At 50.3% G+C, this 26,207-nt stretch overlaps 1 non-coding gene and 1 pseudogene across 1 annotated transcript; one reads left to right on the top strand and one right to left on the bottom strand.

The window, feature by feature from the left end:
- Positions 1 to 26,207, top strand: part of LOC120381560 — a 288,979-nt pseudogene that overhangs the window by 183,845 nt on the left and 78,927 nt on the right.
- On the bottom strand, positions 20,387 to 20,460 carry TRNAT-AGU. Its single transcript has one exon. It is a non-coding gene; the product is annotated as a tRNA-Thr (tRNA).

The raw sequence follows: 26,207 nt of genomic DNA, 5'->3' as shown, positions 1-26,207 counted from the left end.
CACCACTATACCACCAATGCATCTGGCAGGAGTAGTTTTCCTGCAAGCTCTGTGTGCTGGCAGAGGGAGTAACACATGACCACAGAGTTAGTGAGCAGGGTGGTTGGGCTGGAAGCTGCCTGACAGCTGGGAGCAGAGTTACCATCCCAGATTGACTGAAAGGGGGCAAAGGTGAAAACAGATCTCACTGGGAGCTGGCCCACACCTGCCCTGCCCTAGGAGAGGGAACTGAAGCTCAACTTCAATCACAGAAAAATCTTCCCGAGAAGGAAGGGGACAGCTTGTTTTAAAGACCAGGTTTGTGTTTGTTCCTGCTACATACGGAGGGGCTGGGTAGTGCTGATTCCAGCCCCCAGACTCTGGGAGGATAAGGAACAAATTCAGGCTGCCAGTGACCTGCAGGAGGGAGATGATCTTTTGACAGTGACGGATGCCTCGTCCTAAAGGCCTTTGTCTGCCCCCTTCCAGTGACTGTTTGGCACAGGAATGCAGCCCCCACTCCTGGGTCTCTCCTGGGGAAATAATGTTTCTGTGCAAAACACCAAAGTTTTTAACAGAAAGGAAGAAAAGGAAATGGCCACATGATGGGACTAGGACATAAGGAATGAAACACACATGGACGGCGAGTTATATACCCACGTGGTGCCCGGGCACCAGCACTATTCAGAGCCCTGGGGCCCAGCTCCACCACAGTTTGGGGCTGGGTCTCCCCTCTGGCCCCACCTGCCACCCCCCCGTGCTTCCCCCGAGTGGCCCCCGGACCCCATTGCTGGCCCCATGCATGTCCCTGGGCCCCGGAGAGCAGAGCATCCCTGCCTCTTCCACACAGCTCCATGCTGCCTCCTGCAGCAACTGCTGCCACAGGGTCCTAGTGCCCCCTTCCCAACTCACTGCCAGGGCAGACTGACTCTGAGCCTGCCCGTCCACCTCAGACCCTTCCCTTTTCCAGCGGGACCCTCCACCATCACAGCCCCCCCCCCCCACTCACCACAACGGCCCCAAGCTGGGCACGGTGACAGCCCCCACCCCCACCCCCCGTGGGGCGACAGTCAGGGGCAACAGCAGGGGAGGAGGTGCATGCAGCACCCCGGCACCCATAATGGGGAGGCGAGGAGATTCCTGGACCTGAGAAGGGCCCTAGGAGCACCTGCAGTGACAGTGGTGGGAGTGAGTGTGCTGCTGCTGGGGGAATGAGGTTCCTCCCCAAAGCTTGCTGCTGCCAGCAGGAAAGGGCTGGGGGGAGTCCTCCTTTCTGGCCCTTGTCCCGGAGCAGCCTGCCTGCACCCCAAACTCATCCCCAGCCCGGCCCCACCCCAGAGCCCACACCCCAGTCAGAGCTTTCACCCCCACCACATCCTCAACCCTCTGCCTGAGCCCTGAGCCCTCCCACACCCCAAACCTCCCATCCCCAGTCCCAGCCAGAGCCTTCATTCCCCGCCCACCCCCCAACCCTCGGCCCCAGCCCTGAGCTCCTCCCACACCCCAACCCTCCCATCCCCCGTCCCAGCCAGAGTCCTCATCCCCCCGCACACCCCACCCGTCTGCCCCAGCCCTGAGCCCCCTCCAACACCACAAACCCCTCATCTCCAGCCCCAGATAGAGCCCTCACACACCCCTGCACCCCAACCCTCTGCCCTAGTCCTGAGCCCTCCCACACCCCAAACACGTTATCCCCATCCCAGGCACAGCCCACATCCCCTGCACCTAACCTCTGCCCCAGCCCTGAGCCTCTCCAACACCCCAAACCCCAGCCTCAGACAGAGCCCTCACCCCCACACCCTACCCTGTGCTCTAGCACTGAGCCTCTCCCACCCCAAACCCATCATTCCCAGCCCCAGCCAGAGCCTGTTGCATCTCAGGCGTATATGAACAAAGCTCTTCAGTCAGTTTGATTGGCAGCAAAGTCATTTATTTCTCTCCAGCATACATCTTTATACTCTTGAAGCAGGCAAGCAAGCAGTTGCTAATTGGTTAACAAAATTAACACAGCCGCAGCTGTAAACCCATAGCGTAATTATCATCCTAACACCTGTTTGACTTATCATCCTATTTACAATTAGCTGGCCGCTCAAGGCCAGCCCTTTACACACAATTCCCAGCGTAATCGGCTCGTCCCAGAAGCCTAAACAATCTCAACATTTCACATTCCATTCCCAACACCTCCCCCCTCTACCCAAAATCAAAAAGGAGGGAAAGAAAAAAGGAATAAAAACATAAGCAAAACATTTCCAACTTATAACAGCATAACACCACAATCTATCACAAGCCAAAATTAAAACTTTATAAAGCCAACCTATATAACCATGCAATTCTTAACATAACCCCAACAACACCAAACAAAACCAAAGCACAACAAATAAATGGTGTAAATTCTACAGGATTCCCCCCTTCTCTATAGCACACCAACTTGTGGCAAACTTCTATTACCAAATCATCCCTCAGATGTCAGGCGATCAAACTGACACTGAGGGAGGGGGGGTCCTAGAAAAAACACAACATAAACCACATAAAACGCAAAAGACAATTCTGGCCAGAAAAACAAACAAACAAACACCACAAAACAAAACATAAGACACATAACATAAATTTAACTCCATAAATAAATGCATGGTACATAAAATGCTATGCAGCTAACACCAATTTTCTTAATATCTAAAAAACAAAACAAAACTACCCCTACTGGGCAAGCAATCATTACATACAATATACAAATACCCTTAGTACCATCAGGCAAAAAAAAGAAAAATTACATCATCAATTAAATCATTTACAGTAATACAATTGCATCCTGACTTACTTCTGAATTCAAAGCTATTCACAGCTTAAGGGTTCTTACTATTAACTTCTACTTTTAAACCCCCCCCCAAAAAATCACCACTTATATACCCTTAGCCTAATACAATTACAATAACATAACACAATATACAATCTTCAACTAATGCAACAAAATTATTTATGACCAAACAATTGCAAACTAATTTCTTTGCCTAAATTTATTTACAAACATTTCAAAAACACCAAAAACTTTTCTCTTTAGCATCTTTACAAAATTCAACTGCTATTCCCTCCAGCAACCACAGAGTTAACTTTGTACTCTGCCTAACATTACTCGCTTGTAGTTAATTACCTTTTCTATCAACTACACCCTCAAGGTTATCAACCAGTATTCCAAGCTTGTTGTCTGTTGCCCGCCGCCTGGGCCCGATCCTTTTTTCCTCTTCAAGTTCTCTATCTATTGCGTGCCTGCCTGGGCCCGATCCATGTTTCCTCTTGCTAAACCGTTCCTTTTATGGACACCAACTTATCCCACTATCAATTTAGCTAGGAGGGTGTACTTCTTAACTAGCCCCTACCCTTCTGGTATCTTCTGTGAACAACTAAAGGCTAACAAAAGCACTTTACATAAAGGTATTTTGGGTCACATAAATTCAAAGCCATTCTCCCAAATTACCTAAATTTATGCCTAAATAACACCATAAACTCCCCCCCCCTTTGAGAATACTCAACAAACCTTTTGGCTGAGTTTTCTCAAACTTTAAAAACAAAAAACAATTAGGCTCTAAAAAACAGGGGTTAGTAATGGGGGGGGGTAATATCATTTACAATCCAATTAGGGAGGGCAATACATGCTAAAAAAAATTCCACAACACAGGGTGCAGCCTGTAAAATAAACCCCAAAATCCAATCAATACCACAGTTTTTAGCAGGAGTCCAAAATTTTTTCCTGCCAGTGTGCAATTCTTTGCTTCTTTACCAGGGTCAGTTCTCAATGCCCTTTTAGTCAGGAATTTCTAGACATTGGCAATATCAATGATGTGAGTGTTTTTTCTTCTGTTCCACCACCATCGTGGTTCAAGTTCTACGGGGGAAATTATCAGGACATCATCCTATACATTCAGGCAAAGCAAAAATTATCTCAATCAATTAAATCATTCAGGGAGGATCAAACAAAAAGGATCCTGGCACAGCTAACAAACAGTTGTCCTCCAGGGGCTCAGGGTGTGTACATCTTGTTGCTTTCTCAGTCATTCCATCCACCATTGCAGCAGTCATCTCTAATACTGACACTGTTGCAGTTTCTTCAGTCCTACTGTTTGCAGCCTCAAATCCCGAATGAGCAGTGGTAATATCTTGGACTAGTTCAGGAAATAGTTTTCCAGGCACTGCTTCTAAAGGCTTTAAAGTTTCAGCTGAGGTTTCCATAGATGTTACAGTTTCTGCAATGATTTGTTCTTCAATTGCTGCAGTTGTAACAGGCACAAATGTTTTTTGAGCCCCAGAGCTTTCAGTACTAAAAATGGGTGAGCCAGTATCTGCCAGCTGCACAGCTAAATTCTCTTGCTCCTCTTCGTCTCCCTTTCCACACACAGGCAGTTCTTGAGGACACATGTCGCTCTGTAGAGGGGCCCCATGTACAACTGCCCCTGGGCATTCTGATACTAGGTTAGATGGCGCATCTCCTACATCATTCTGCATGGGGGCCTCAGCTGCAACCGCTTCAGTGGGCTCTGATTCCAAGGTAAACACAGTATCTTCTACCTCTGTCGTCACAGGTGCCTCAGTTACCCCACTCTGCATTGCATCCCCAATAAAAGCTTCCTGAGTGATCTGCCGCCCATCGGATCCCTGAAGCCGAGCGGTTCGGGTGGGCTTGCGCAAAGTGATGTCCATAGCAAAGGCAGTTTGGGGAGGGCCAGTGGATCCAAACCCTCGAGACCCGCGGTCAATCGGGGTCGATCGGGGCACACATCCCTCGAAAGGTATTAACTGAGCAAGACGTGTACCAGCAGTTATAGTCACAGGGGGACAAAGGGCACGTACCATTATCCCAATATTCCCCGTATGGTCGGCATCAATAAGGCCAGGCAAAACAAAAATACCTTGTTTCGATGTTGACGAACGGCCAATCAAAAGGGCACTCAGGCCAAATCCTAATGGACCATCGGTGTTGGAAGGAAGAACTTGAACCTCGTCAGTCTCTAAAACTACATCTGTCGCTGTGGCCAAATCCACTCCGGCACTGCCACGGGTTGCTCCGGTGAGGTGTTCCAGGCAGCCGGGTTGGCGGGTGGAGGCACTTGTGTCGTCGCGCTCCTCCGAGGGGCGCTCCGTGATCCGTTTCCCGGCAGCGGTGTTCCATCCTTCTTGTAACGCGCCCAACAGTCGGCGGCGCGATGTCCAAACTTATCACATCGTGTGCAAGCGCCAGTTGCAGCTTCAGGTAACACATCAGAGGCCCGCTGCTCATTTTGCATAGGGCAGTCCCGCCGGAAATGTCCGGGTTTTCCGCAACCAAAACAGGGGCCGGCTGGCCGGGTCGGTTTTCTAGCCCCCCGCTGTCGCCCGAGCAGGGGTTGTAACGCCACGGCCAGTGCAGAGGCCTGTGCCTTAGCATGAATTGCTGCCTTATCCGTCTCCTCAAGCATAGCGGCCCTACCACATGCCTCAATCATTTCCATCAGGGTCGCAGTCTTGGGCAAGGTGGCTAATATACGGCGGCAAGTGGGATTTGCATTCTGGGTTGCAAGATCAAGTCCAACTGCAGTTCTGGCCTCTGGCATCAGATTAGGAGATCTATCAATAGCCTCTCGAAGGCGATCCAAAAAGGTGGAATATGGTTCCGATGGGCCTTGCATAATTTTAGCGTAGGGAGGGCTCGGCTTTCCCATCTGGGGCACCGCTTTAAAGGCAGCCAAAGCCAATTCCTGCGACTGCTGCAGGATCCGGGGATCAAGGCGGGCTTGCAAATGCGGGTCAACAAAGCGGCCGGCTCCCAAAAACATATCAGCAGTGGCCACGCGCCGAGGATCATCATCCGGTAAATCCAAATTGCGGACAAGAGCCAAGTCAACTCTCTTAGCCCAATCATCTTTCCACAACAATTTCTGTGTAGGTGTAAGAAGCATGTCAGCTAGCTTAATCGCATCGTACGGACACATTGCTTGGCCAGCAAATACCTGTTCAATGATAGACTGTACATACGGATTATCTAGTCCATAAGCCATGATCGATTTCTGTGCCTCACGGATCAACTTCCAGTCCAAAGGGGCCCACCGTCTATGATTAGGGTGTTGAGGGTCTGGCGTAATCACCGGAAAGGCCTCAGGTGTTAGACCTTCAAGGATGGCTTCTCTTAAAACTCCATGCCAGCGCTGTACCGGATCCGGAGGGTCCCCAGTTGGAGGGTCCCCGGGGCCAGGCGGGGCGGGGGGGCGAGTCGAATGAAAGCACTTGTGAAGATGCGATCGCGATGATCCAGGTGGAAAACCTTCCAATTGGTCCAACTTGTCACATATATGCTGCAGCTGTCGACCCTGGCGCTCCATCTCCTTATAGAAGGCATCAGACTGAGTAAACTGAGTAAACGTAGTCAAATCGGGATATGGGTTCGATGGCACATGTTCCACCCGAGCCTCCTCTGTCCCCCCGCAATCGTGGCACCCCCAGGCCCCGTGGACACGGCATGGCTTTGGAGGGGGTGCATACGGCAAGGCTGTCTCCATAGCCTCGGGCGTATCGGGGGGTAACGGGACCGTAGCAGGATCAATCATGTCGGGGCCGATAGCCACATTGGAGGGTAGTGGAGCCGTAGCAGGGGCAACATCATCCATGGGGAAGGGGTCGGAAGCCAAAGGTATCACCGTGTCCTCACCACCGAAAAACTCTCTGGCTCCAACCGGCAACACAGAAGGCATTCCGGGCGTTGGGCGGCAGAGCTCAGAAAGGGCCGCCTGCACTCCTGCCTCGGCCGCGAGAGTTTCTACTATCTCCTTCGCCTTATTCCATACTGGACTCAGGGAGAAGGCCTCCTTATCGCCCTGAGCCACCGACTTCCAAAGCTCGGAGCCTAGCCGCTCCCAAACAGTTTTATCAAAAATTGTACTTGGTTGAACAGAAAGTCCCCTTCTCCGTCCCCACCGCAGCAGACGGGATAACGTATCAGAGGGGAGCTTCTCTCCCTGCCGCTCCGCGATGCGCATCAAATATTCATGCACCGTCCTTTCTTCCGCTGATGCAGCGGTTCCCATGTTAGCTGCTCACCTCTGGGCTGGGGTGTGCCTCCCTTTTCAGACGCCCTGCGGCTTGCCACTCGACACTGAGCTCAGGTGCGCCCCTCTTTTCGGACGCCCTGCGGCTCCTAGCCGCTCGACACTGAACTCAGGTGCGCCCTTCTCTTCGGACGCCCTGCAGCCGCCGCTCGACACTGAGCTCAGGTGCGCCCCTCTTTTCGGACGCCCTGCGGCTCCTAGCCGCTCGACACTGAGACTCAGGTGCGCCTCCTTTTCCTCCTTTCAGTTCAGGCCACCAACACTATCCTCATTCAATCACGTCGGGGTCACCATTTGTTGCATCACAGGCGTATATGAACAAAGTTCTTCAGTCAGTTTGATTGGCAGCAAAGTCATTTATTTCCCCCCAGCATACATCTTTATACTCTTGAAGCAGGCAAGCAAGCAGTTGCTAATTGGTTAACAAAATTAACACAGCCGCAGCTGTAACCCCATAGGGTAATTATCATCCTAACACCGGTTTGACTTATCATCCTATTTACAATTAGCTGGCCGGTGAGAATGGGCTGAAGGCCAGCCCTTACACACAGTTCCCAGCGTAATCGGCTCGTCCCAGAAGCCTAAACAATCTCAGCATTTCACATTCCATTCCCAACATCCCCCCAGACCACTGCCCCACCCCCACTTCTGGGATCCCCTCCCCACACTGTCCAAATCCCCTGCTGGCAGGATCCCTTCCTGTTCCTTTTATTTCCTGTCTCCACTCTGGGCAAAAGCTCTGCACAGTGTGGAAGCAGGGAAATAATTAACAAGGATTTGAAGGGATCTTAATGCATGTCAGTTAGTTAGCAAGAGTTAGGCTAGCTGTGACCCTAATGACGTGAGATTTGTAGAAGCGAAGATAGTGTGAGGCAGAGAATAAACTGTGTGAAAAGTTATTACGACCTTGCAATAGATAACCAAATATGCAGGCTTGCTTTTTTCTAGTAGTGAGACAAATAAGATAGCAGAAAGGCTTATGTATAAACAGATGCAATTGTTTCTCTTTACTGTCTGTATTATTGTTAGTTATTGTCTGTAACAAAGGTATAAATGCTCGCTGTAATTGTTTACCAATTGAGAGAGACCTGTCCGGGACAAGGGGCAACCCTGTTTCCTAGGACACTCCCTCCCTCTATTGTAATTACTAGAGAAAGAATAAAGTATTTGATTTTGCTGCACCCAAACAAAAAGCGAGAACTGAGTTTTTCTCCGACAATGGTTCCCACAGCAGAAGTTGAACCCAGGCCCCCTGGGTGAAAAACCAGGAATCCTGACCACTAGCCCATATGGGAGTCTATGTAGTGAATCCCAGTGGGTTCTCTCAGGCACTTACAGTTTCTGGGTTGTTTTGTTAGGCTATAAGGTGCCACAGGACTCTTTGCTGCTGTTATTAGCACAACTCTCTAAGCCAACCCCTCATGAGCGCAGCAGGGACTAGCGTGACCGGATGTCCCGATTTTGGGGCCTTTTTCTTATATAGGCTCCTATTACCCCCACTCCCTGTCCCAATTGTTCACATTTGCTGTCTGGTCACCCTAGCAGGGGCTGCACACAGGGCTGCATTAACCCTTCAGGTGCTGAGGTTTCCCTCACTCCATCCCCAGTGCCTGTGATCAGGAAACAGACATCAGGGCTCCCAGGTGCTGCACAGACTGTGACTGAGATCAGACCCCATATTGCGCTAGGTGCTGTACAATCCTTGGCCATCACTGACACCCAGGGGGTTCCCCTCAAGTTCCCCGAGCCTCTGCTGCCCAACTTCTTCTGACTCCATCTGGATCACACACACACACCCCGCAAAAAACCCACCTTGCCCACCCGGCCTTCTGTCCCTGCCCCCTAACTCTGCTTTCACCCCCGGGGCCCACCTCCTCGCATCGTCCCGCCCCCTCCGGGTGAGCAGAGAGGGAGGCAACTTCAGCCACTGGAGCCAGCCCTAGCGAGCACTGCAGCCTGCCCAGGGGGTGTTTGCAGACACAGGAAGGGAGCAGCTGGGAGCGGTGGGTGCTGGGAAGAAGGAGGCAGGAGAACAAATCCCAGAGACCCAACATGGGGCAGCTCTTGGGGCGGGGCTCTGGCATAGCCAGGGGTGGGGCAGCTCCTGGGGGCGGGGCTCTGGCACAGCCCGGGGCGGGCAGCTCCTGGGGCGGGGCTCTGGCACTGGCCTGGGGCGGGGCGGCTCCTGGAGGCGGGGCTCTGGCAGCCCGGGGCAGGGCAGCTCCTGGGGCGGGGCTCTGGCACAGCCCGGGGCAGGGCAGCTCCTGGGGCGGGGCTCTGGCACAGCCCGGGGCGGGCAGCTCCTGGGGGCGGGGCTCTGGCACAGCCCGGGGGCGGGGCAGCTCCTGGGGGCGGGGCTCTGGCACAGCCCGGGGGCGGGGCAGCTCCTGGGGGCGGGGCTCTGGCACATTGTGACGCAGGAGCCCGGGCCCAGCAGCTGCTCCCTGGTGGCCACGTGCTGCAGAACTGTTACCTTGTGCCTGAGCCATGCACAGTTCACCCCTTCGTATTCCTTCGCTTCCCAGCGTGTCTGGTGGGGTCATGTTCTTGGCTGTCCATGCTTGGGAATGGTGCTTGTACGTCTTTGATCCTAAATCAGAGTCAGTCTGGCAGGAGATGAAAGTGTCAGACTTGGAAGGGGATTTCAAATGGATCCCAAGCACCGTTCAAATCCCCTTTTCCCTCAATGGCAAAGCCGCTTCTGGGAAGGTCGGCTGTTTTTTCTCCCGTTACGAAGGCGCTAAAACTCCTGTAAATAACACTAATGAGAGAGGTATCAGAGGGGTAGCCGTGTTAGTCTGGATCTGTAAAAGCAGCAAAGAATCCTGTGGCACCTTATAGACTATCAGACATTTTGGAGCATGAGCTTTCGTGGGTGAATACCCACTTCGTCGGATGCATGAGAAAGCGCTGGGTGAAGCAGGTTTCAGTGGATCATGGGAGAATCTCTCATCCTGATAATGAGACATCAGATGTAACCTAGTCTGGAATTTCACTTTAAATTAAAATGAAAGTGTCTTCTACCTCTCTGTGATATGGGTTTTCTATCTTTCATGAAGGCTCCTTGTTCATATAACTACATGTTAGTTTTGTTTGACAGAATGTAGCTCAGATGTTTTGGGAAATTTCAGACAAATTACCATTTTTTTACTTCAGGTTTGTTTTTCCCCCTATCCCTGCATGACGACATGGAGAAAATTCAAATACAGTTCAGTCAACAGGAGAGAATACTCCAAGCTGTTGAACATATTATCAGAGAAACAGTCGTATGTTTAAATCTCCACTCTGAAAAGGTGAACAGCAGCAGACCCCAAATGGGTGCAACTGACCGAAGTAAGTGCACATGGTCACAGGGTAGTTCAGTTGTTTAAGTCAATATTGTCTCAGATGATCCAGGGATAGAATTCCACAGCAAGTGATTCGGAACTAGGAAAACTCCCAGGTATTTGGTTCCCAAGGTGTTTGTGACCCAGTCCCTACAGGAGGTTACTCGTGAAGAGATCTTCTAGCTAATCCCCAAATTTCGGAAATGCTGTCTGGGATGAGGTGCATCAACCCTTACCTGGCACTGCTAAGGTTAACTGCACCCTGTGGGCTGAAGAGGCCACATCCCCTCACCCTCTCTGGGCATGCTCTGACTGGAGACGGAGTATAAACGGGAGCAGCTCAGCCTGGGCGGACTGGGGAGAACAAATCTATGTTGTTGGCACAGAGTGTGTGTGTGTGTGGGGGGGGGGAGAGCCCAGGGCTGGGCTGGCAGGGGGCTGTGGGTGGGGGGAAGCCCAGGGCTCGGTCAGCAGGAGCATGTGGCGGGGGACCCCAGGGCTGAGGTGGGGGCATCCAAATTTTTTTTTGCTTGGGGCGGCAAAAATCCTAGTGCCGACCCTGCCTCCACGCACTGTGAGGTAGGTAGGAGCAGATCATTATTATCCCTACTTGAAAGAGGGAGAAGCTAAGGCGGAGAAAGGAGAATTGATTTGTCTTAGGTCACACGGCCAGTCAGTGGCAGAGTTGGGAATAGGACTCAAGAGCCGTGATTTTCAAACTAACCATGGGATATTGAATTTCATACATTGAATGACCTGAACAAAATGCTCTGATGAGCTCCAGACCAACAACAGTGACAGTAATTATTCAGCAAGTATTTGAGGAGAACTGCAATGTTAGAGAGTATCATGAACTGCTCAGAGACCATTAATGCAGAGTAGCAGCAAAATTCATCAAACATAGAACTGGTTCTGACTTATTTACTTGTTCTTAAAAGAGAACACCAAGGACCAGAATCTCGTCCCTGTCAATAACCCCCTGCTCAGCCAATCAGGGATACAGACTGAGGACGGGAGGCTGAGGGTTCTCACCAGAGAGCCCAAAGGATGGCCCAGGTCACTGATGGGATCACTGCCCAAGCACTATTTCAGCCCCATATTTTTGGGTTGACCTCCCACAGTGGGAGCTGCAGAGCACTCCCCCGCAACACACACACACACACACACACACACACACACACCCCTCTCCTGGTGTTGGGAGGGGAACAGGTAAAAGGACAAAGGAAGCAAGAGAAAAAGAGGAGGGAGGAAGATTGGAAGCAAAAAGAACAAACCCTAATGTCCCCAGTGATTCTAAGGGACAAAATCCCAGGTGCAGAATAAAGTTCTGCCTCCTTAAGCTCGTGTCTTCCATGCCTAGAATTCAACTGTCACCAGATGGATCAGACTGAACAGGTTTCAAACCTCCAGGAGGCTCTTACCTTCTAAACAGGGACGGCTGTTTTCTAGTAAAATCACTAAAAGGGAAGGAGAAAACTCGAAAGAGGTTCCTCCTGGTGCTCACGTCCGTGAACTCGAATACTCTCTCAGTCCTCAAAGAGAGACCTGGAGGAGGAGACTTGCTGAAGCAAAGCCACAGGGGTCTCTGAGGTCTCCCGGCACCTCGCCCCTGTCCTGCCTGGCTGATGTCAGCATCTCTCTGTGAGGTCACCACCTCTGACCAATAGGCTGAGGTCCTGCAAAAGGCCTTTGTGATGTCACTGCTGCACCCCTCCCTTGCTGTGCCAATGTCCTGCCCCTGGCCAGGCACTTTGCAGGTTTGAGCTACTCCCTGTGGATCACCCCACTCAAGGAGCGTTCGTTCTAGGCAGCAAGCCGGCTAGACAGGGAAACATCAGACACTGCTCCCAATGCTACACTCAGTTTTTCAGAAATTAGTCAACTTTATGGCCAGAAGAGACCATTAGAGCATCTAATCTGACCCTCTGCATATCACAGGCCTCCTGTAGGACACAAGAGCTACTTTTGAGACAAACACATTCCAGAAAGGCATCTAGTCTTCATGAAATGACATCAGGAGATGGAGAATTCCCCACTTTCCTTGGTAGCTTGTTCTTGTGGTGAATCATCCTCGCAGTTTGAATTTTTGTGCCTTAGTTGTAATATGAATTTGTCTTTCTTCACCTTCCAGCCATTGGGTCTTCTTATGCCTTTCTCTGCTCGATTAAAGAGCCCTTAAATACCCAATATTTTCTCTCCATTAAGGCACTTCAATTAGGTCACCTTTCAATCTTCTTTGGATAAGCTAATCAGGTTGAGCTCTTTCAATAGCTCACTAGAAGGTATTTTTTCCAGTCCTCAGAACATTAGGTGGCTCTTTGCTGCCCCAGCTCCAATTTCCCATCATCTTTTTCAAACAAGACACCAAAACTGGAGGCAGTATTCCAGTATCAATCTCACGGATTCTGTGTCACCTCCTGTGACGTTATTGACATAATCTGTAACTGTATAGCTCACCATTGCGACCACTGTTCTATATTTGCAGCCAACATTACAGAGAAGTGGTCGTGTAAGGGGTCTATGGAGAGGTTCTGATTGGCTGATTATAATGCTGCTATCTCTAGATGTGTATCATTTTTTTTGTAGTTGACATTATGAATATTGGCTCTATGCTGCCTGTATTTCAAACTTGTGCTCTGCTTCAGGGAATGATACCTTTGTTTAATTGAAGAAAACATAAACTAGACACTTAGAGGATTGGAACAGATTTCAGCTGATGGACAGGTTTGCTAGGTTTTTATGCATTTGGACAGCAAAATGTTGAGTGTTCACATTCATTTCAAGCATCCTCGTATGGTGGAGCTCCTGAACATAATGGAGAATGGAAATGAAAATGTTTTTCTTTTTTTTAAGAGGGCACCTGGATTTGAACAAAGGACCAGTTGATCTGCAATCAAACACTCTACCACTGAGCTATACCCCCATTACAACAGGAGTAGGGAATTGTGATCTTCAGGACTTTGAAGGACAGACCCTGCATCATCGAGCTCCTTTGCCATTCACAGACCACAGGTGGTTTTAAAAATGGGGTTTGATTAAACTTCTTAAATGTGGTAAACACCACAACTTGCACCCCCACTGCTATAGCTTCTCCCCATGACAGAGCTGCCACCTCCTGGGGAAGTGGATTGACTACACCAACAGGAAAACTCTCCCCCCTCAGCATGGAGCAGTGGTTCTCAAACTGTGGGTCAGGACTGCAAAGTGGGTCATGACCCTGTTTTAATGGGGTCACCAGGGCTGGCATTAGACTTGTTGGGTCCTGGGGCTGATGCCAAAAGTCTGAGCCCCCCCACCCCACCCCACGGCTGAATCCCTCAGGCTTTGGTTTTGCCCTCCCCCCACTGGGGCTCAGTCTTTGGCACTCCTCCCCCCAGCCCAAGTGGGGGGCTTGGTTCCTCTTTCCAGGGCTACATATTAAGTTATTTTGGCAGAAGGAGGTTGCAGTGAAAGGACGTTTGAGAAACCCTGGCATAGAGCATCTCCATTACTGAGCTGCAGCAGCATAGACTCACTGTTTGAAATATTGACCTGGCCTTAACCTCTGAATATGTCTAGGCTTGTCTCCCTATGGTACTGTTGTGATCAGACCCTGAAAATACAGCCATGGAGACACCACACACCATTCTTGCCTAGCTGGCAAGGATCAAACCTTCACAGAAAGACACCCTTGGTTTTCTAGCCCAGCTACCTAAGGCCTCAGCCACAACCACTTAACACAGAGGCCTTTTTACACTCTGGTTCTGTTCTCACTGAAGGGTCATTTCCAATTGTTTGCTCAGACCAGCTTCCGCAGCACCGTCACTGCTGTGCAGCTCTGTATGTGTGGCCATGGCTGAACAGCCAGAGTTCCTGCCCATTTCCCTACTGGCTGGAGCATGATTAGAGTGTGTTTGTGGTTAATGATGTTGCTGTAGATTGTTCATTCCCTGCCTTGGCAATTCAGACAGTCCCTTTTCCCGTTGTATCGCCAGCACCTCTGTAAGTCCAATAACAGAGGCAGGTTTTTTCTGGGCACTGAGATTTTTGAGGGCATTGGTGGCTCCTTTCTTTCCTCACCCTGGAGTAAACTCAGCTTTTTATTCCATCCTTGATGGCTCATGGAATAACAGCAGTAGCATGAAGAGGAGAGTGAATATCTCACTGCCAGGGGGAAGGTGGATGCATTCCCTCTGTCTGACCATTGCCATTGTGGGAGAGAAGGTTTCAGTGGAATCGAATGCCCTGGCTCAGACAATAGACACAGGGAGGTTTTGCTGTTCATGGATCTGTGCAAAGGAAATTGTGTCTGTGTGAAAATGAGGAGGGATATGAAATGCCCACGTGGTGGTGCCTAAGGCAAAAGGGAACCCTAGAGGATTAGAACAGGATAAGTTCTCAAGCAACATGTTTCTTACTTTGCCCATCTGTTAGTTTTGATGATTATCGATGGAAAGATTTTGCCATTGGGTCGTGTGTTTACACAGAAATTGACATTTACCAACAAATACGTAATTCTTCCAAGCCTGCTGGTGGTGAGTTTAGAGGGACACACTCACTCTTCCCACCCCCATGCCAGGCTGTGCTATCCAGAATGTCAACTTCCCACAGAGCTGGGATCCTTCCCTCATCTCCCCCCAGACCACTGCCCCACCCCCACTTCTGGGGTCCCCTTCCAACACTGTCCAACTCCCCTGCTGGCAGGATCCCTTCCCATTCCTTTCATTTCCTGCCTCCCCTCTGAGCAAAAGCTCTCCATTGTTCCCACATGGGGAATTGAACCCAGGCCATCTGGGTGAAAAACCAGGAATCCAAATCACGAGACCATATGGGACTTGTATAGTCAATAGCACATTTACACATTCACACCCAATAATTCAAAGTAGCCATTCAAAAAACCTTCAAAAACAGACTTCAAAGAGAAATTGCAGAGTTACAATTGATTTGCAAACTTAACACCATTAATTTGAGCTTGAATAAGGACTGGGAGTAGCTGGCTCACGCCAAAAGCAATTTTCCCTCTCTTGGTATTGACACCTCCCCATCAATTATGGGGAGAGGACCACATCCACCCTGACTGAATTAGCCTTCAACACTGGTTCTCCCCTTGTACGGTAACTCCCGTCACTTCATGTTCCAATCTATATTTATGCCTCTATCTGCAATTTTCACTCCATGCATCTGAAGAAGTGGGCTTTTTACCCACGAACGCTTATGCCCAAATAAATCTGTTAGTCCTTAAGGTGCCACCGGACTCCTCATTGCTTTTAATTCTAAGATGATCTTAACCCTTTCAGTACCCTTACAAACTCAGATGCTTCTCACCACAGGCTGGCTGGTGGCTTTTCAGCCAGGCTCTCCCCTTTCATCAGCGCTTCAGTTGCTTGGTGTGGGGGTGTCTGTAGATGTAGGTGACAGAGCGAGATAAAGCCTGGCAAATGTCTCTCCTTTTATCATGTCCTTTCTTCCCTCATGGCTTTCCCCCGCCCCCTTCAGAGTCAGGTGAGCATCACTGCGTCTCTCCAAGCAAGTCTGAGCAATTTCCCTGGGGTGTCCTCATGCAGGTGAGTCATTGCATTGTAGCTCCCTTGCTGGGCAATGGCTGTCGATGGTTGTTTGACACCCTGTCTGGGTGTTGGTTACTTTCCTTGCTGTTGCCACTAGGGAGCTAATATTTGGCTGACTCCCCCACCTTGCAGCACAGTGACAACCACACTGCACAATTCTCATAACTTCATATGCACGAATGGTCTACATCTATGGGTAGAGAAATGACTTTCAGCAGATCATATCCTTTCCCTGATACCTTACAAGTCATGCTCTCTATGTAAGATCACGAAGACATGAAAATGAGGATTATGGGGGTTACAGCCGCTCCCCCAAAGGTATAGAATGTCACATAGATTCTACGTTCATTTGTTCTGTAACAGCATTACAGAGATCCAGTGACTGACCAATGGCATTTCCAAATGCTAAAATAGCAAGTGATGTCTGTCTCTCATTGGCCATCAGCGATTGAAGATATGGTTTAATGAGCTGGAGCTTCAAGGCGAGGGTGGCTCTGTCCACTGCCTTCCGTTGCGCTGCTGGGCCCAAAGTCCCTGGTGGCCAATATGTGACGCTGGGAGAAGAGAGTGGGGTGGCAAGTGGCGGCAGGACTTTTGCCACCAGGGTCTAGCTGCCCAACTTCCTCCTGGTACTGCTGGCCCCCCGTCACCTTCAGGAAACCCAGGAACTAAGGCAGGAATAGGGTGAGGAAGCAAGTAAAGCCGAGCAAGGAAGGCAAAAGTGAATCTTGTCTTCATGGGCCGCTCGCAATGACGTCCTTTTTCTGTGCCACAGCTGATAACAACATCCCAGACAGAAAAGCATGAGACCAAAAAGAAACCGAGCAGCTGCTGAAGTAGTTCAGTTGGGAGCGTGCTAGACTAACAGGCTCTTCTATCCCCCTTTGTGCACGGGTGGGATGTTTTCTGAAAGTGCAGCAGTTCCTTTAACTGCCACGAGTCCCTCATTTCAGGCTATGCAGCAGGAAAAGGCAGCATGGGCTTCTGCACCGAGTTAGCCCACCTGACCTTTCATTCTTCTCTTGCTCTTTGTCAGCAAGGGGAAGAAAAAGAAGCTCTCCCTCAAGCTGGAGTCACAAGGGCGACGTAAGGACGACTTCCTGAGTGCCGGCTCCAGTGCTCTGCTCTGCCAGCTGACCTATTGAAGGGCTGCCACCACTTTCTCCAGGTTTGTCCATCGGTCTGTGTCAGGGTGAGCAACAGCCAAGCAGATGGAGTTTCTGTAGTGTAGTGGTTATCATGTTTGCTTAACACGTGAAAGGTCCCTGGTTCAGAAACATGCTGGCTTCCTTTTGCCAGATCCCCTTGCTGTTCAGGAAGGCCTCCTCCTTCTCCTATTGGCCTGTCTGTGGGATAACTCCTACCCCTGCATGACAGAGGGTGCTGACAGCAGTGGAGAAAGCAGCTTGGCGTCAGGCTGGAGAACCTAGAGGAGTGCGGCGTGTCACCTTTTGAAGGCTTGTGGCTTGGCCTCCTCTGCTGTTGGAGGTTGGCCGGTGGAGGCTGGCTCTTCCTGCTGGCCTCCTCTGTGTGACTTGCCAAAGGAGGAAGTGAGGCAGGAATGGGGGAAAAGAGGAAAGTTGAGCTGAGGAAGGCATGGCAGAAAGTAAGCACATCATTGCGGCTAAATGGGGTTAGTAGAGCATCACCATTCGTTCTGCAAAGCCGGGGGAGGTGCGGTTGGCTGCTGGGAGGCAGAATCATGTGCCTGCCTCTTGGCTTCCCAGGGGTGGCTCCTTGCAGCCCAGGAGAAGAAGGGGGGTTCTGGGTGAAAGGAAAACAAGCAAAACTGAGTCCAAGTGGAGAATGGCTGCTCCTTTATGGCCAACCTGGGGGCATGACTGATGTTTTTAGAGGTGGAGGCTGGGCTGGCTGTGAGCAACTGGGATCCAGGAAACCCCCGCCTGCCCTTCTGAGGGCCAAAGCCATGGAGGTGTGGTTGGCTGCTGGGAGGCAGAATCCTGTGCCTGCCTCTTGGCTTCCCAGGGGTGGCTCCTTGCAGCCCAGGAGAAGTGGAGTTCTGGGGGGACGGAAAAGCAGCAATGGCGAGGCTGAGTGGGCTCCTTTCTGGCTGACATGGTGGGCTGTGGTGGGTCTGGGAGTTGCCTGTAAGCCATAAGTGAACTTGGTGCAGTGAAAACCGCTGCTCCATTCTGGCTGACCTGGGGGCGCCATTAATGACATGGGAGTGGGGGCAGGGCGCTGGCTGTGAGCAAATGGGATCCAGGAAGCCCCAGCCTGCCCCTCCAGGGGCCCAGTCTTCTTCTTCTCTCCTGCCACGGGGAGCCCGGCCTAGAGCCTGCCCAGCATGTGCTGCAGCTCGAGCATTAAGCCTTCCTGTGTGGCCTGTGCTGGAGCTGACCCTGGACCCCTGTGGGGCACTGTTGGGGGAAATCCCGACTGCAAATAATTCTGGCCACAAGACCAACCCATTGGGTCGAATGGGGCAAGCTGGAGGCCTGGTGCCTTAGTCTGTGGGGCCAGCAGGTCAAGCCATTTTCCTGCATGTGGGGGAGGCAGCCGCTGTGGTTCGCCCTTCCTGCTCCCGGCGCTGCTGCAGCCTAAAATCCCTGTCGGCCGGCAAGATGGGCTGGGAGCCTGGAGAGAGGAGGCAAAGGGGTGGCCCGAGCCCCCTCGGCCACTGCCCCTGCCCCTGCCCCAGGCAGCCCACAGAGACCTGATGCCTCCCCAAGTGACACACGGAGATGTGCCAGCAGCGCTAAGGCGGCTCCCTGCCCACTCTGCCCCCTCCCTCCCTGCCACACTGCTCCTGGAAGTGGCCGGCATATCCCTGCAGCCCTGAGTGCAAACGCCACAGCTGACCCGCCCCCGTATCCCACTGCCTAGGAGCCACTGCTGGAGGGGAGTGTGTGCCAGTCACTTTGGGAGCTGTGCTGCCCGAGGTAAGCACCTCCACCCCCGACCATCTCCTGCAGCCCTACCCCTGCCCCAGCACAGAGGCTCCCTGTGTCTTGAACAAGAACTTTCAAGGATTGGCCAAGAACTTCTGCTCTGTTTCTGTGAAAGAGACACAAAAAAGGGAGCCCAACGGACAAGTTTAGTTCGCAAGCACAAACTGGCAGGGCCAAGCCTGGATCTCTCAGTTACTCAGAAGGCTCTTCAGCCAGCTCTCCCCAAAGGCCAGTCTCTAGAGGCTTTTGTGACAGGATGTACTTCAAAAGAGCTCCCTGTAGATCACATAGTCATCATTCATATATGGCTGTGATATGTCCTACAAACCATTCCATGTAAGTTATCATATGAAAAGTCATGATCTGCTGAAATCGGTTATTCTGTCCAAATATGTATAGCATGAGGGTGTGTGAAGTTCTGCATTTTGCTGTATGGTTGTTACTGAAATAGGCTATAATTTTGCTAGTGACCCCTGCCGAGGAGGGTGTTCAACTGCCATGAATCAGCAGAGGAATTGTAATTAAGGGATTTCCAATTCAGTGACAGATGCCCAAACACAACACTGTGGGGACTGCTCAAGTCTATGACTCAGTTGCACAAGACCACACCAGGAGGATTCCCCAACCTAGTGACTCAGCAGAGCCCACCCGGACACGTCTGGGCAAGTGTCTTCTAGACACTTGAACTAAGGATATAAAATAGGAGACTGTGGCATCATGTTTTTTGCCTTTCTCCTCCCCCACCTATGCTGGAAGCAGCAGGAATCCTGAGAAAATGAAGGTCATCTGAGGACAGTAATCCAGGTTTTAGGGGGAATTCTATGTATTAAGGAGGGTAACATCCAGTAGGATGAGAAAATTGCTTGACCTAACTACTGCTTAGTGTAATAAGGTGTAATGTTTAGATTTTGCTGTGGTCATACAGTGCTTAGTGCTCTGCGTTCTGGCCTCAAGAGCCATGGATACAAGTGGAGTTACGATGACCTTTTCCTTGTCTCCACATTTCTTATGTGCCTCCTTCTGACACTTGTCAGAAAAAACAACTGGTTTCTTTTGCAAGCATTTGCATTGCAAGGCAGAGGCAGTCTTCTCTGTTTCCGCAAAAGATCCACCAAAAGGTGGGAAGAGCAGACACATTTGTTAAGGCACTACTGGGAGCTGCATCCCTAACTCCACTTTACCTGGCAGGTGAGTCACCCAGCTTAGCCACGGTGCGACTCTCTGGGACTTTTCTCCCAACTGCTCCATTTTTCATCAATCACAATCAAAAGGAAGGTGACATGACATCTGTGTGTGAACATCTCCAGGGAATCACAAGGATGTGTGGCGCAGGCTCTCGTGTTGCAGCAATTGCAGTTGAAGCAACGCCATGCCAATGCCAGTCATAGCAGCGTTTTCATCAACTCCAGGTTTGTGATTTGATTGTTTCCAATGCTTCTCTCCAAAGAAGCCTTTTCCTTAGCAAGCAATGACTTGGATACCAAGGGAGGCCTCTTCTGTTTCCTAGGAAGACACAGGAAAATGTGAGCAGAGGAGACAAAAGCCATACACCAAGACACCACTGGGAGTTGAACCCAGGATCTCCTGTTTACTAGACAGGTGCTTTAGCCAGCTAAGCCATGGTGCCTGCCTGAAGAAGGTATTTGCAACTGTTTCATTTGATGGTTCAAGTCAACACCCGCAAATTCTAAAGTACAGACATTCCCCATTTCCCTCAAGACTTGCAGACCTTGAGGTGTCTGGCTCTCTGTGCACAGAAAGCCACAGCTGAGTAGACAGAGGGCTTCTAACATGTGCCTCTCCCACCAGTCACTGTGATCAGATAATGGTTAGTGATCTGTATTTCAGTCGCAGCAACCTCGGCTCAGTTCTGAGTCATGGTAACCTTTCCTTCAGCTCCAGACTTCTCATTTGCCACTTTCCATGTGTGGTGGGCTGTCTACCCCAAACAAGCAGGAGAAAGATTAAGGCAGCCTTGAAGAGGCTGTGCAGAACCCAGCCTATCAAGAAAGGGCTTATTGGGAGAGCCAATCAGGAGAAGGCTTGCTGGAGCAGCCCATATATAAAGAGCTGCTCAGCACAGCAAGAGTTAGTCACTCCTTGGAGTTTGAGGAGGGAGGGTTGGCTGCTATGAAGGAAGGCAGGAGCAGGGAGGGCACCATGATCAGAGCAGTGCTGGGGTAAGGGGTGCATGAGTGACCTCCTGGCTGACTACTGCCAGACTAAGGCCCTGATACAAAGGTGGAGGAAGGTTCTAGGTCTGTTGGGAAATGGTCCAGGGAAACAGATGGGAGGGTTGGAGGTTCACACCTTTTGCCTCAGTAGCCACTGACACAGGTGGCTACACCCTGGACTGCAGCTGGCCACTGAGGTAAGTGTCTGGGTAGAGGACATCCGCCCCACACCCAGCAGGGGGGAGAGAACTGAGTGGGGCACAGCCAGAGGGCTGTGTCCATAAGAGGACACTGAAGTCCTGAGAGCAACATGAGTCCTAATGATAGAACAGATGGTGGCCAGACGCTACTAGATGAAGGCGCACCGGTGAACCAGAGCTAATTGCTAGGATGGTCAGCAGGAGGTGCTGCAGTGAGGCATGCCCCGTGGCACCAAGACTTAGCCGCAAGGAAGGCTCTCTCTGTCTTGAACAAGCACTTAGAAGGATTCTGCTGACAGATCTTTTCTTTTTCTGAAAAGAGCTACAAAAAAAGAGCCAACAGACACACTAGGTTCGGCAAGGAAGAACTGTCGGGCCAAGCCAGGCTCTCCTGGTTAGTAGGAAGGTTCTTCAGCCAGCTCTTCACAAAGATCACTGTCTAGAGACCTTTTAATAGCCACTGCAGATGTTCACCACAAAAGAGATGCCAAAATGGAGTTCTCCACTGCCTGCAGCCATCACGCTACCAGGAGTTCTGTGCACAGAGAGGCCCCTGCTGGTGGGAAAAGGCTTTGGTAGAGACTCTTCTGACACCACCCGTTCTCATATAGTGTTTAGCGCTCTGTGGTGTGGCTTCAGCATCCACAGATGCCAGTTGAATTGGGGGGCATTTTTCCTGTCTCCACATTTGTCTAATGGCTCCTTTCAACACTTGTCACTAAAAAGACCTGTTTCTTTTACAAGCGATGTACAGCTAGGCAAAGGCAGTCTTCTCCATTTCCTCAAAAGATCACCAAGCTGTGGGGAGAGGAGACACATTCAGTCAAGCTGGATGCTGAATCTCCTCTTTATTCAGCAGGTGTCTGTGAAGGACACAAATCTACACCGTGTAGAGGTCAAGAATAGGACTTTATTACACACAGTGCTGGCGGAGTGGGCTTATTAGGCTCAGAGACTCTGTTAATTAATTAATTATAATAGAATATATAGATTTTCCATGGGCGGGGGAAAGTGACGGGGTAGGCAGTTCCACACCCCAGGACAGGTTTTGCAGCAAGACAAGATAGCACATTAGCCAATGATTAACAGATTAGATAATGTCTCCACCCATGGTCTCAAGTTAGCAAGTTAACATTTCATCAATACTTTGATAAAATGTTATTAGTATAAAATATATATGTTGAATTCTGATTTGGGATCCATAGGAATGGAGCAACTCCTTTGATTGTCCAACAGGTACATTCCTAGGGGTTAAAGCAAAGAAAGAGTGAAAGTATATGGCAATAAAGATTGTTTTCTGTGTGTCTTAAGGCAGGCATTGGTCCCATGGAAGGGAGGTGGAAGGATGCCATATCTTATACTGACGTGCCAACTTTTCATAAACTCAAGGTTGGATCTGTGGGAAGAATGTCTCCCTAGAGAAGAAACAAACACAATAGGAATAGGGATTCTTTGTTCAGTCTGCAATTCTGAATAAGACACAATCATTTAGTTCTAAGCTCCAACACCTGGCAATTTGCTGACCAGGCCTATCTTAGCAAGCAAGGCTTTCTGTTTACCCCAGCTTTCTCTTAGCTGGTCACTATTTGCTAGGCCTCTGGTCCTTGACCATACTCTGGACTTTGAGTCTGGAAAAGAACTAGCACAATCCATAGACCAGGTTGTTATATAAAATGCACGTGGATTTGAACCCTTCACATACAGTAATGGCAAAGTTCTTGGTTCAGGCTTGTAACAGTGATGGAATAAACTGCAGGTTCAAATCAAGTCTCTGGAGTCTATTCAAAGCTAGGATGGGTCATTCAGTCATTTGTACAGAGCTTCAGTTTGTAGCAAAGTCCTTCCAGAGGTATGAAGCAGGATTGAAGACAAGATGGAGACGAGGCCTTTTATAGTCTCTTGCCATATGGTCTTTGCTTTCTTTGTCCCAAGGACACTCTATCCAGCACGTGGCACAGAAAAACCTTAGAGTTCTCTCCATAGGCAGGTCCCTGCTACCTTGCTGAGTCACAAGGCGTATCTGCCTTCTCTTAATGGGGCGATTGTAGAGCTGATGGTCCTTAATGGGCCATCAAGCAGGCTAGACAGAACTGACACCGGAAGCAGAGCACAAGATTGAAATCCGGGCAGCATAGAGCCAATATTCATAATGTCAACTACAATAATGATACACATCTAGAGATAGCATCATTATAATCAACCAATCAGAACCTCTCCATAGACCCCTTGCACGACACCTTTCTACAATATTGGCTGCAAATATAGAACAGTGGTCGCAACAGTGATCTATACAGTTACAGATTATGTCAATAATGTCACAGGAGGTGACATGGCATCAGTGAGACTGATACTGGAATACTGCCTTCAGCTTTGGTGTCCTCATTTGAAAAAGATGTTGTGAAATTGGAGCTGGGGCAGAAAGAGCCACCAAATGTTGTGAGGTCTGGAGGAAAATGCCTTCTAGTGAGCTATTGAAAGAGCTCAACCTGTTTAGCTTATCAAAAGAAGATTGAAAGGTGACTTCATTGAAGTGCCTTAATGGAGAGAAAGGATTTGGATATTAAAGGACTCTTTGAAATAGCAGAGAAAGGAATAACAAGACCCAATGGCTGGAAGGTGAAAAGAGACAAATTCATATTACAACTAAGGCACAAATATTCAACAGCGAGGATGATTCACCACAGGAACAAGCTACCAAGGAAAGTGATGGATTCTCCATCTCCTGATGTCATTTCATGAAGACTAGATGCCTTTCTGGAATGTGTTTGCCTCAAAAGTAGCTCTTGTGTCCTACAGGAAGCCTGTGATATGCAGAGGGTCAGATTAGATGCTCTAATGGTTTCTTCTGGCCATAAAGTCGACTAATTTCTGAAAAACTGAGTGTAGCTTTGGGAGCAGCGTCTGATGTTTTCCTGTCTAGCCGGCTTGCTACCTAGAATGAACGCTCCTTGAATGGGGTGATCCACAGGGAGTAGCTCAAACCTCCAAAGTGCCTGGCCAGGGGCAGGACATTAGCCCAGCAAGGGAGGGGTGTGGCAGTGACATCACAAAGGCCTTTTGCAAGACCTCAGACTATTAGTCAAAGGTGTGGGGGGGAGGTGGTGACCTCACAGAGAGATGCTGACATCAGCCAGGCAGGACAGGGGCGAGGGGCCAGGGAAACCTCAGAGACCCCCTGTGGCTTTGCTTCAGCAAGTCTCCTTCTCCAGGTCTCTCTTTGAGGACTGAGAGAGTATTCGGGTTCACGGATGTGAGCGCCAGGAGGAACCTCTTTCGAGTTTTCTCCTTCCCTTTCAGTGATTTTACTAGAAAACAGCCGTCCCTGTTTGGAAGGTAAGAGCCTCCTCGAGGGAAGGGTTGTCATGGGGTGTCACAGTTCGGATGCCGGTGGCCCCCCCCCCCCATGTATGGACGTTCCCGCCCTCTGCTCTGTGTTCGCAGTGCCGGAGAACAGCATTGCACGGCAGTGATTTGCTCCTGGCTGCCGGAGCAGAGCAGCAGGCTCAGCTGTCAGAACTTCCTGGAGCTAGGAAAGGGGAGGGGCCCAGCCTCTGTAGCAGGAATGCAGGGCAGGTGAGTTCACGGTGGGCATTGTGGGATACTGGCGGAGGCCAGTTATGGTGATTTAATGACCAGCAGCATTTACACTGGCACTCTGTCACTGTAAGTTTGCTGCAAAAAGCTCTAGGCCTCTCATCGAAGTGGTTTTATTTTGTCACCAAAACAGGGCAGTTTTGTCGCCAGACGTGGCATTGCAGTGTGTACACCAGCCACATCAAGCTGCCGACCGAGGGAGCGTTGTGTGTTCTTCACACACCTCAGCAATATATTTCTGCTGAAACAACTTTGTAGTGCAGACCTGGCCAAAGATTCACTCACACACACAGCTTGCAAGGAAAACGTCACCTGCTCCTCTGCTTTGCAGAATCCAAACACAAGGAAAGCTTGTCAGGTCCTGGTGGAGATGGCAGGGACTCAGGTGTGGGCAGGCACCATGGCTTAGCTGGCTAAAACACCTGCCTGGTAAACAGGTGATCCTGAGTTCAACTCCCAGTGGTGGCTTTGGGGGCACCTGGTACTGGCTACTGTCAGAGGACAAGATTCAGAGCTAGATGGGCCTTTGGTCTAGCCTTGGGTGGTTTTTCTCATGGTTTAAATTACACTCACAGGCACTGATGATAGAGTTACTGAAAGTTTGGGAGTTAGGCGCTGATAGATCAGTGGTCCAAACCCCTTGTAGACACCCCCCCTCCCTCTGGGACAGGGGCAAGTCTGAGCTCTCGCACCAAAGGCTCATTGTGGCCACCAGAACCTGTGAGTGGCTCATTTTGTTTGCACCCTGGGTTGAGTCCTGCTTTGTGCGCCGTGTCGGAGAATGAAAATCCTAAACCGCCCTTTGAAATGATGAATGCAGCAGGACGTGTCATTGTCCCTGCCCCAAAGCAGACAGACCAATGGAGAAATGCTGTCGAGTCCAAGGTAATACTTCACTGCGGTTTTACCATTTCCACTTGCTAAACTTCCTCCTATCTGCCCAGCCCAGGTGTCCTCTGCCTCAGCTGCTGCTCCCGGCCTGCTCTAGAGTCAAACATGCAGGGCCCCCAGGGGAACAGAGGCTATGACAGGGCAGCAGCCTGGGCTGAGCTGGGCAGATGCTGGGAGTTCTCGTTCCCTAAGAACCGGCCTGGCTCTCTTCTCAACAGCAAACAAATCAATTCCACGCCCCCTCCCCAGAAAAATCAGCCTGGAGCCAAGGGCAGCAGGGGACGATTCCCTCGAGTTCCCACCGAGGCAGGAGAGAACCCAGGGCCTTTCTAGCAGAGCTTATGGAACCGACGTGGGAAACCAGCCTTTAATAACAGGCAGTTCAAGTTTAAGCTCAGTGTTTTTAACAATTTTTACAACCTTAAATCATCCTTCAGTCACAGTGTCACTCTCCATAACGTTGCTTCAGCCTTATAGGTTCCCAAGTGCAAAACTAAACATCTCTTCAAACACAA

The sequence above is a fragment of the Mauremys reevesii genome, linkage group 14 (genome assembly GCF_016161935.1).
Source record: "Mauremys reevesii isolate NIE-2019 linkage group 14, ASM1616193v1, whole genome shotgun sequence".
NCBI lineage: Eukaryota > Metazoa > Chordata > Testudines > Geoemydidae > Mauremys > Mauremys reevesii.
Note: the sequence above shows the minus strand (reverse complement) of the source record. Positions and strands in the feature narration are given on the sequence as shown.